The following is a 12,651-nucleotide window of genomic DNA, read 5'->3' as shown; positions in this document are numbered from 1 at the left end:
CACTCTGACAGGGTCTACACACCCCAGCCTATATGGGCATACTCTAAATGTGTGCATGCCACAAAGTGCCTTATGTGCAAGTGTTTCTTCCTGTGAGGCCTGCAGCTATGACAGGACCTACATCACAACTCAAACGTCAGGAAAATAACTAAGAACACAATCACCGGATCACACAAAAACAGATTCGGTGACTCAGCAGAGGCCCGGGGAGGACAAATGAAACAATTACTTGAAAACAAAACACATAGACAACACACACGCACGCATACACAAACACACACATACCCGGACACAAAAGGGCGAGCGACAGGAACCGCATTTAACCTTCACTCTGTTGGGGGAACCTCATCTCTGATTTTCCCAATTTCCCCCCGTTGATTCACTCCCTGTTGGAGCCAGATGAGGACAAGCATGGTACAACAAAGGCTGGTGCTCTTGATCTTCCTCATGGTCATCAGTGTCCGCATCGTCATCCCGATCGACCACCCGCCTCCTCACCCACTGCCACCACCCTCGCCCCCCTAGGTTGGTTGCCTCCCAGCTGCAGCCCAGCTCATCTTGATTGCGCCTGATTTGGGTTAAGTGAGTATTACCCTGCTGCGGTTTGGGTAGGGACTCTCCCCACAGGCTGGAAATCAGGAAGGAGGGAGACCTCTCCCTCTTAAGCACACAGACTCTATGCACACACTGTTTAGGTGTGTATCTAATAGAGACTGACAGAAAAAGAGAGACTGCCTGATGGGAAAAGATGACTGTAAACACACATGACAAAAAGACAAACATCACAGAAGTGTGTAGGTGGGTGTGAGTGAGTATGAGCTACATCTAAATGTAGCACAAATCAATTTCTATAAAAAATGTATAAAAGAAAATACAAATTAATATGTACCTTTGTGGAAAAAACAGTGCTGGCAATGATGATAATAATCTATGCAAAAAATGTGATGTAAATGTGTCATATTTCCTTCATTTCACTTTTATCTGCTGCAATTTCCAAACTAAGAATCGGCATTAAAAACCAGGTGGATGGAAACACAGTTAGCAAAAGAAAAAAAAAATAAAATAGGAAACAGTACAGTAAAGCATATCACAAAAAAGCTAAATCCCTTGACAAACTACAGTCCCCACCACAAACACACATGCACATTAGAGCCTCCATATACCATAGTAACAGGGCTGAGTGTGGAAGAAGGAAAAAGCTAAAATGCTCCAAACACATATTTACGACCCGGAGTTAAACTGTCTCTCACTCTGTAATTCTGAGCTTTTTAACTGCAGAATGGAGGTGAACAAAGTGCACACTCTGTTATTCTACCGTCTATCTCATCTTACATCCAACCATCAGATTTAAGGCTGAGGTTTCAGGGCCTAGGCTACATTAGGAACACCCTGTAAATTGGGTTGAGTTCTGGATGGGTAATGGGTTGCTATTTATGTTCTTTTTTTCAGTATAGTTTCCATATTTCAGGCTGCATTTGTACTAAAATGTTTTTTTCTTTCTCTCAAATTTCTCCAATGCTAATTTGTGGCTCGTGTAAGAACAAGTTAACAAACCGACTTTAGTTTATTGCACTTTCAAAAAGGTTATGTCTCCAAAAGCCAGTAGCTATTGTTAAAAGGGCATAATTGGTTTAAATCTAAAAAGCATTACGACTACTTTTCCCATTTCTTTTCAAGGCCTGAAACAAGGCCTACAACGGAGCTCATACTACACCTCTGCTGTTTAACTACAATGAGCAAACAGGAAGGTAGATTTTACCATTTTTAGACTGCAGTAAGAAGAATACCTGTTTGGCTGTGTTATTTGGCCATATTATGCCATGGCAAATGCAGTATCCTAAAACATTTCCCTATCTCCTTCAAATTAAAAGCAGAGTATTTCTGTTAATTTAACCATCCTATCAGATGTTCCTATCATTATGAATTCAAGCTGCCCTGAGTTCACATTGAAAAAAAAAAAAAAAAATGAGGCAACAGCTGCAGTCCAGGTTCCGTTCTTTGTCTGAGCCTATTGTAGGCCACACGGCTCCCAGCTAAGATATTCGGCACAGCAGAACATGAAAAGAGAAACAGCAATGAGTTCAAAATTAATATACAGAGAACCTCCCGACGGCGGGGAGCCAAAAAACACACTATAATCGAAAACATACCAATTTCATCATGGTGGGAAAGATTCAACAAGGCATGCACACCTGCTCTACGGAGCATTTCCACACTTCACAAGTCCAACAATGAATTTAAATCATGTAGCTGTGGTGAATAGAATGCAAAGTAAGAGTCTAAACCAAAAATATCTATGGAAATGCATATGAAACAATCTTAAAAATAGCTGAGCAGTATGTTATTTCACTACAGATCTCCAGAAACTTAATACAGGATGTTAGGCTATAAGCTACCACATTACACTCTTCTTACTACCACATCCCTCCTTATATTAGAGCAGACTGGTTTAAATTTTGCATTTTTAGTCATATTTTATTCGAGTATATCTACAGCTTCAAGCCAAACCACCTAATAGACAGCTGTACATGGTAAACTGTTTCAATGACCGTCTGCACTATTCTTATCCTAAAAATCTTATCCATTTTTATATATATAGACCAATATTACTCAGGCAAGGGTTTCAAGTTGCATATATTCTGTTCATCATTAAATAATACACAGAACAGCAGCAAATAATCATATTTGAAAAAAGAAACAATTACCCAAATAACAAAGTTATCGCTGATTAATTTAGTCCAAGTTCCATTTCTTTTGCCTTTACCTTAAATATACTTTCCTCAATTTTTTTTTACTTAATCTCATTGTGAATAATTCAAGAATTCCATCTCAAACATCTTATATTTCTATAACTAACATGTTTTTATTCAAAAGCATCTCCGGAAGTTACTGAAATACATTTAGATACAAGACATATAAAGTTCAGTTAAGTTCTGGCTAAAATATCATAATTTTGTCAACTGTAATGTTCCTAATATTAGTGGTGCAATTAAGGCATCTGCAGTGCCTTAACCAGATGATCATCTGTAATACCTCTAATCACATCTACTTCTCAAGATTAAATTCAAAACATGCACACTTTGCAAAAGCAGACCCCTAAATTACTTACACGCCTTGTGGCATTTGTACCAACATTGCTCATTATTAGTACTACACTTAGCAGCTAACACACACACAAGCAGGAAGATATTTGCTAGACATGTAGTTTCTCAAATACATATTTATGTTCCCTATTAATGAGTTCATTTACTTGCAGACCTCAATGATACAGCTTTCCAGCAGTGTAATGGACCAACATACCTGAAGATATTTCTAATGATTCACTTGGACTGAGATGCTTGAGTTGATTCTCATCCTTGCGGAGCAATGGGCACAGATTCTAAGGCTCAAATATGCATACCAAAAATATGGTGTGACTTTTTTTTTTTCCTGAAGCAAATTGGTCTGCTTTTAATTATGTAGAAATGCACTTGGACATTAAGACTGGAATGTGGAGTGCAAAAAGATTTTTCAGCAGCAACTAATTTCAGATGTTTACCATGCATGAACTGTTTTAAATGTTGAATAAGCACCACTGTTTTTTGGAGATGAATCTAGTTCCATCTGGTGGTTTTAATGTCAGCAAGGGAACAATTCAGTACTGGCCGTGATCAACAGGTGTCGGAACTCACAGTGCATTACAGCTTGCTGTACACACCACAATATTAAAACCACCAGCTGGTGTTAATGTTGTGGCTAATCAGTGTAGACAAGAACATAGATTGACAGGTCGCATGGCACACTGGTAAAACTATGCAAATTGTACGGATGAAATAGACCATAAAAAGATATATTTATGTAGAGGTTTAACTTGGAAACTAAATCCAAGTGGGTGTGCATTGCCATTAGTTGGAGACTCATTATCTACCTGCCACAACATAGTATTAAGCTGAATTAATTGTGAGAATACAGTAGTGTATTTTCAAGCAAAGCAGACTGTTAGACTAAGCCACTGGGGCATTGCACAATGCTGCACACTGTTTTCCAAATGAGAGCAGAGGAGAGAGAAAACATCAACTAACAGGGGGGAGGGACCCTGGACCACCAGGGTTATCCCCCCGTCCATATTTACTTAAACTTTCATGGTCTGGCTCAGGTCCTAAAGGGCCATCTTTCACCCCATGTTTTTCCCTCCTTCACACCCAAAAACAGCATGCACTGGAAGAAGATTTCTGTAGCAGTAATGTGTACATCCTCAACAGGCCAGCACATGTGCATGTGCACACAAATGCACAAAGCAAAGCAAATCCTCATAAGTACTGTAAATCTGACCTATGGGTGCAAAGTACAAGTTTCCTACCTATACTCACTTTCAGTAGTTGCAGGTGTGACATATATAGTGTCCTGGGATGACTTCAAAATTGTAGATGTTATGGATAGATCAGCAGTATAAACTGCAGCAGTGGAAGAAAATGTAGAAAACTCTGCTAGTGAAACTCCTGTATTTGCATCAAAATATACTGAAAGTAATGTAGATTAATCATCAGGCAGAATGACCAGGTTAAGTCTTAACATTATATTCTATGTCATTAGATGACTGGTTTTAGAATCTGCATCTGCAAAGGCGAGGTCATCCTAATTTAATGCAGTAAAAACTATGAATTTTACTAGAGGGTAAGAGTAATTATTTATTAAGAATAATTGGTTTCTTTAAACAATTTAAGTAATTCATTAATTAACAAAATAATCAGTATCTTACTTTTTAGTTTTTTTAATAGTCATTACTTGTAGCCCTATCTTTCTTACTTAACCCTAGTGATATCTAGTGCACTCTATTCAGCTTTTACTGTACAGAATTCATTTAAATTTCTTTAACGCACTGCAATACTGAAAGCACGAATTGGTATTTTTCTTTGGCATGCTACGGTTACAATGATATCTTCACATATAAAAAACAAAACAAAAACAATGACGTGTGTGTATCCCTGTTAACAACAAGAAACTAAGTTTGTTTTTTGCTTCAAACAAGGTATAATTGTAAACATAGCTTCAATTTTTTTTTAAGGTTACCAAGATACAACACCACATTTCAACATCAAAACAACAAAGACCATTTACTGTAATCCGTCTCTTAAAAAAAGTTGACGTGGGCTTCTGGAGGCAAGGGAGATGGACAACCTCCTCGTCGTGTCTGGGTAGGACAGCTTATTAAGGTAGGAATGCTGTGGGCTCCCCCTCTCCCAGGGGACCTTGATAATGACATCACATGCGTTTTCTTGTGGCGTATGTGCTCTCACCCATGTCTTAACGTAAAACCTCCTTGTCTGTTTGTGTGCATCTTTGTTCTCACACACAGACCTCCCCACAGGGGTCTTGTGCTTTGACAGGGAAGGTGAAGGAGGGGGCATTTTTTTTCCTGAGTGTGGAAAATGGAGGAAAGTTTTAAGACCCATGTTCCCTGTCCTCCTGTAAAAATCACACCAGCCATTTTCCAGCATTGCAGCATCATCAGCTGCACAGCCAATGAAAACAATGGAGCATGTGGAGAAGAAACAAGGCAAACAAAGAGGACAAAAAAAGGCCTCAGACGGAAATACCTGCACATTTACTTTATACATATACATCATCCTTTCCCTTCCCAACAGACTACGGGAGACCCCTACCTACTCACACACATGCAGAAATGTCTAAGACTCACAGCCCCAGAGAAGTTCTCATGGGTGTTCAGTAGCAATCCAACCTGGCAATCTTCCAGAGCTCTCTGCAGGCACTTTGTTTTGCGGGGGGGGGGGGGGGGGGTCTTTGAGTCAAGCACCACAAAGATGCATCACTGCATGGACCCACCACATGTGGGTGGGTAACTGGGCACAGTTTTGTAATTCCATATTACGAAAGTAAAGCTGCCAGGCTGCTCTGCCGTTGCCCTAATTGTGATTGTCATACTCTCTATTGAATTATGCGAAGAGAGGGGGGATGCAAGTCTCTAAACCTAAAAGATGAGAGAGCAGGAAACACCAAAGTGGCTGTCCTGTGAGGTCCTGTCTGTAGAGGTCAGATGAAGACATGCATTGTGTGTATGATTCATATGCCACATTGTATTAGTGCACAACAAGGACTGAGATGAGGCAGATTGGCTTGGAACGCGAGGGGAGAGGGACAAGGCATTTGTATTCTCCTGTGTTCTTAATGCATGGTAACAAGGGTGATTTGCACAGCTAAATCAAAACCAAGTGATGGTGACATTGAAGTCTAACGCATCTTAAGATGATGAAGCTCTTTAGTGTGTTTTACATCGAAGCCTACTGCAATCCATTTGCTTCTCAGGAGAGTCAGTCACTCGAGGTAACATGAAGAGTTAGTTAACCTGTGAGAGCGTGCTTGAAGAGTAATGTGCTGCAGATGTAGCCATCTTACGAGTCACACGTTTTATTGATAGTCTGCTGCACAACTGCTTCATTGCTTCTCTGTCCCTTAAAGGGACTGTTTAGAGAATGAGAACTGTATTGATTTATCTGGGATGTAAGGAATGATCTTGCAACCACTTTGATCAAGACACACACGTTTTACATTACAAAACCATGACTGCTTAGTGATTTGAGAACACTTTAGAAAGAACAGGTCACAACTGCTGTTAATGCGGCACTCGAGCAGGATAGGTGCAAGATGGATGCATGATAGGGGACTTGTGTGAAGACTTCCAATTGACATGCCTGCCAGGCAGCCACATTACTCATGTAGTTGGAAGGTCTATTATAAAATTGGCTATGCATTACAAAGACCTAATGTGGGCTCCTGGCAGTCCTACACACTGCCTGCGGTGAGGCTAGCTAACACAGTTGTTGGGATTTATCTGCTGTTATGATCAGACCCACAGCAGGCCTGCCTAAACACAGCTTATCTCCCTCCCTGCATCCTAGATCACATCCAGCCTGGGGAAAAGGCTTATGAGAAAGCTCAAGACGTGCGAACGACTCCCTATCAGATGAGTCGATCTGAAATCATATGAAAAAGCACAATCTAGACCCGACAAGCACCTCTAACTCTTCATCAAACCCTCCCGTGTTCAAGTCTCTTCCTCATCCCTCTCAAGCTCAAACCTCCCCCCCGAACCAATCCCACCCTCGAATCCCACCCTCCCAGGCTCCATTGCTCCAGGAGATCCTATCATTTCTCCCACAGACTAGATTTCTTGGGTGACTTCAAAGCTTGTTCACTAAGTGTTTAGAAGAATGCAATGGAAACAGGAAAATAATGTTCTGATTTCTGTAAACTTTATAACATCTGCTTTTGCTTAGTGCTGGTGCAGTGTAAAGCAGGGGCTCCATACTGTGTTCAGCTTGGGACATTTTTCCCACAGTTTAAATGGTATCTCACACACTGTGCAAGATGAGAAGGTTAAGGTTAAGAAGCCTAATGAATATATTCCTAATGACAACAAAAACTACACTATCAACAATCTGGAAACAACAAGAGCTTGTTTTTTAAATCAATAGCCAGTTAATTTGCTTCCATTTTCAGCCATGTCACAGATCATTTGAAAAGCAGGTGAGGATGACTCCCACAAGAAAGGTAATAGTTTAACCCTCTAAGACTTAATTTTCATCTCTGTTTGTATAACCTTCATCTTCTGAGAATTCAGAGGATGCAGTGAGTATATTTCCACTGAGAGGAAAAGGAACCAGGCGAGGCTTTGCTAGTGTCCCCAAAGGCCTGTGAGTAATGTTGCTGGCACCGTACAAGCATACACACAGACTAACGCTACCTCTTTGTGTATACACAACATGACAAGCCGTTTTTAGGGCCAGGCCAGATAACTCCATCACAGTCTCTCCATGCTAACAGGGCAGCATGACAAGAGTGCTGTGTATACACACACACAAACACACACAGCATCCGACTGGCAGCCTCAGGGCTCCTGTCTCCTTTCCCCTAACTCAATCATGCTCAGATTTCACTCTCGTCCATCCGAGGCTAACTCGCTTCCTCTCTCTATCCCCTAACTTTACCCCCCACCCCCACCCCCCGTCCCCCCAATTCTTAAAATCCTTAACCCACATCCCACCCATACAGTATCAATTCCTATTGCAATATACATGCATATAAAGAGAAAGTAAAGCATACACAAACTGCTTCTAACAATTTCTGTCTTCAAACTTTAAAGAAAGGGGGGAACCTTTTCATAACGTTTTTCATTTGGTTTGACATTTAAAAATAAAAGTGAAGACAGAGAAGTCATTTTGGCATGTTTCAGTTGTAGGGCAACAAGCATCAGAGACAGCAGGCCAAGACATTTATTCTCCCTGAAGACATTCACAGGAAAAATCCTCCCTAAATCGCTGTCACTACTGAAAAAATAAATAATTTGAAAGGCACCTTACACTTCTCAGTTTCATTGTTTGGTTGTATATTTCCCATATTCCAGTAAAAGTGGAAAACCTTAAGTCAGTCATTTCCAGTGCAGCTACAAAAGCAGTTGCCAGGTTCGCAGGAAGATGTTTCAGCTATTTAAGACATCAGATGTCACATTTGGCATCCTTTTAGAGGCCTGATTTTTCTCTGACATTTAACAATCTAAGAGGGAGAAATCTATCATGGAGAAGGAGGAGTGAACAATTTCTCCAATGACAGCAACATCCCTAAGCCACAGTGCATTGCAGCCAAAACAGATAATGACTTCTCTTCTTCGCCAGGAAAACAGATTCCTTGACCTGACAGTTTTGGCATCCTTATAGTCAGAAGTCTTCCTCACAGTAAGCAGTATTTGCATCTAGTGGGTTGGTCTTTTTATGGCCTGCTCATGATGACATTATTTTTCCTTTTGATTTAAACCATGCAATTCTCACAGTTTTACTCAACTCTGAATGTTTCTTTTTATATTTTATTATCTGCAACACATAATACTGATATAACATTTAACTCATGGGTAATGTGATGTATAAAATTGCACCAGGGTTTCTGTGAGTTGTTGTAAGAACACATTTTTCCAAGTAAAAAAAAAGTCCAGGTAAATTACAAACTTAAATAGACCACTCCTGGGATTTTGCGTGTCTTTTAGATAATGTGCAAATAGTGCACTGCTGACAAACTGTTTTGCTTATGTATGGCATGGAAATCTGTTTTTTACAGGTAGTTCCAGCAGAAGCCATCATATCTATGGCATTTCATAACTGACAATTTTTAGGATCTGAAAAATAATAAACAAAAATAAATTAAATTGGCCTAGGTGGATACATCTATAGGCCTTATTTTATACCTACATTGAATAAAGCAAACATGTTATTGGCTGGAACAAAATGTGCATTGAAAAAAGAATTTAGTATGCTAAGAAATAACTATATTGCAGATAACTACATCATTTGTGTTAAAAGGATGGAACAGTGACCCAGTGTTGACATTTTCACTAGCACAAGGGGTCCAAACCAGCAATGGCTTGATGGTGTGAAATTTACACATGTACATGTTCTTTCCATGTGATGGGTTTCCTGTGGGTACTAAGGTTTCCTCCCTGGTCCAAACTTAAAAAACAACAACAAACCCCCCCCCCCAAAACACATTGACACGGTTTCTAAAAGGTGTATATATGAAAGTATATTTTGCTAACTTCTTGCTGAAACAGCAGAAAGCTGTTGGTATTCACAAGTTTACTCAAGCTGAACTAGACCACAAGTGGAGGAGACCAAATCCTTGTCAAGGCCATGTGATGTTGAACATGTGCTCAGTCCACCCAGCTCGACCCTGCTCTGTTCTCTGTTAGCTCGGACTTCACACATGTACTTGTAAAAACTGTGACAATACCATTTTGTTTACAGCATTGTTGTACTGCACATGTTTAAGGGTTAATGACTTGCAGATGCAGTGTCAGGTTTGTTTTTGGGAAGAGGGACTAACAGAAGGAGGGTGTTAAACACTGGACATGCTGACTCGGTCATTTATGTTGTGTTGTCGGACTCAGTGCAACATGCCAGGCACTTTGCATGTCTTAACATGCAGTGATGGCTCGTATGAGGCCCATGAGATAGGCACATGTGTTCACTTGGCCTTAATGCAGGAATAATCTGCTTCTTCCTAAAGAGTTTGAGAAATTCTCAATTTCCTACACTATATATGTGAGAAAGGGAGTGTGTATAACCGTGTTAGTTTCAGGAATACATGTCCAATGACCAAGGGACAAATCAATGTAAGAGCCTCAATAAAAACATTAAGTTAGCTGGAAGGGATTTAAAAGGCTGCTTTTTTTTTAACTAATTTCCCCACTTTACTGCAAAAGGTTCCTGCCGCAGGAAAAACAGCAATGGAGAAAAAGTAAACATGGGGGAGAAAAAGTAAAAACAAATTAATGTAATCGACACTAAGGGGAGGAACAGCTACAACTAGGAATTTAAACTAGTGCTTAAGCACGAGACTCAAAATCGATCCACTCTGCTCTGTCCCTGCCTTCCCTCGACCTGCTCTGTGCTCCACCATGCTCAGAGTTTTATGTAGCCGTTATGACATTACAACTAATGAGAATGCTCCAAAACTCATTAATCGAGCGGCAATGCTTAAATTAACTGTATGTTAGAATGTTTCACACACACACACAAAAAAAACATTTAAAAACTAATATGCGCTGTTCAATGACTATGACTTGATTGGAGGCTTTGATACCCCTCTCTTCATTAAGATAAGAATTTAGAAAAAGAAACCCTAAAAAAAATTGTACCTTGAAGTGCTGAGGAAGTTCCATTTACTCATCATGAAGAGTACTCCTCAGCCTGAGAACACAGATGCATTCTTTCAAGAGGAAAGAAAATAGAAACTCCAATGATGTCAGTGTTATTTTGGTGTTGGAGGTGCAGACTTAAACACAGAAAGACTGTGCTACAAACTGACGATGTGGATTTTATAGCCAGACATGATCAATCTGCATTATGGGAAACGTCGGATCCACTTGAGAGCTTAACACACATATGACTGAAAGTTCGTTTCGTCTTTTTTTTAAACTCTGTCTGCAGCATTCCAAAGCTTTTACATTTTTTTGTAAAACATGCAGTAATCTCTGCTCTACCTCAGTCTCATCTATTCAAAATTAACCCATCATCGCCGAATCTATGTTTCCAAAATCAGTCTTCTCGGAACAAACCTGAAATTATGCTGTATGTAAGGTTAATTTACAAGATTCTACTGAATTGTTGAACTGAATGCATTATATATTTCTATGCTGTCCTACAAAGTGAAAATTGAAGCATGAGTGAGGGGACAGTAAAGAGATCACATGATTTCTGTAGGAGAGGCAATGCAGTGACACTTTCACTAATGGGCATCTTTTGCAGTTGACCTTGTCTGTCAGGGGGGAGGAGTTAAAGACTTCCTAATCTTCCCTGGGCAAGAGTTGTCGGGTAAACATAAATTTCATGGCCAGTTGGTCTCAGCTTCTGTCTGTTCTAATTGGCCTGGAGGAAGTGACATCCTCCTTCACTGGTGACCAGCTTTCCTTTTGTCATCCACAGTCCCTCTTACCAGACCTTTCCATACAGGTCCAGTCATTTGTTTCACGCCCTAGACGCCCACCACCATGATGAATGGGCCCAAGCTCCATTCAATTACGCCTGAAGTGCGAAGACGCAGAAACAATGGAAACTGGCCTCAGCAGTGCGGTGCAGACCGTCAGCATTCTTCGCAACAATTTAGTCTAATTAGCATCAACTCCCGCCCCATCCATCATACTCCTCAAGAAACATAAACAAACTGTCAGCTCTAGCGTAACAAACAGATCGCCCAGCTACTTAGCACAAATTATTCTTACATGAAACGCAGCTTCTCAGGCAAGTTTTACCCCCATTCAGGCCATCTGGGGGAATAGAGAGCAATTCAAATTGAAGACATATGTTTCAGTCAAATTCAACTCTCCAGAGCGCCACAGTGGACAAAGTGACAGTTTCCTCTGTTTCCTCGGCTCTGATGGGCTGGGGCTGCAGGACTGGCCAACCATGGTGTGGTGATCAGTGTGTATATGTATGTGCAAGCATCTTGTGCAAATTCTTAGGTAGGCTATAATCATGTGTGCTCAAAAAAAAAAAAAAAAAAAAAAAAAAATCATAATTGGACATTTAAAGAGGTCTCAAGTCCCAGAGGCCTTGTCAAAGGGAGATGATTTTTTTTAAATAGTATTAACAAGAAAGTTGAGGAACTAGGCAAAATTAAAAAAATAAATTCAATTAATATATATTTTTAACAATTGTAAAAATAATTTGTAAAATAATCCTCAAACAGTAGCCACATGCTTCTCTTCTTAGGTGGCCATATACTGTATAGTTGTGCAAGCTGCAATCTACTTTGGTGTTCAAAATTAATTTACTGTTATATTGAAAAACGTAGAGTGATTTATAAAAAAGAGATTTTTTTTAACTGTTTTTTTTTTTTTTTGAAAAATCTGTTTTACATCATAAATACATGTTACACAAAAGTAACACAAGTTTAGCAACAACATTCATTATGAAGAAAAGATTATGGAAAGTTAATTGCTAGGCCTTCGGTGCAAATACAGATTACACAAAAAGATAGTTTGTACAATCAACAGTTACACAAAACCAATCACCTGATCACATCTCAGGCTTTGTGTTTAGCCTGCCTGACCTACTAGGAAAATACAATAACCAAATTTCAAAACACTGTTTCTGTTTAAAAACCTCA

At 39.8% G+C, this 12,651-nt stretch overlaps 1 protein-coding gene across 3 annotated transcripts in view; it reads right to left on the bottom strand.

Annotated features, from left to right (window-relative positions):
- slc25a21 (solute carrier family 25 member 21) overlaps positions 1-12,651 on the bottom strand; it is an 83,591-nt gene that overhangs the window by 57,731 nt on the left and 13,209 nt on the right. The window lies entirely within an intron of this gene.

The sequence above is a fragment of the Channa argus genome, chromosome 16 (assembly GCF_033026475.1).
Source record: "Channa argus isolate prfri chromosome 16, Channa argus male v1.0, whole genome shotgun sequence".
NCBI classification, from domain to species: Eukaryota; Metazoa; Chordata; class Actinopteri; order Anabantiformes; family Channidae; genus Channa; species Channa argus.
Note: the sequence above shows the minus strand (reverse complement) of the source record. Positions and strands in the feature narration are given on the sequence as shown.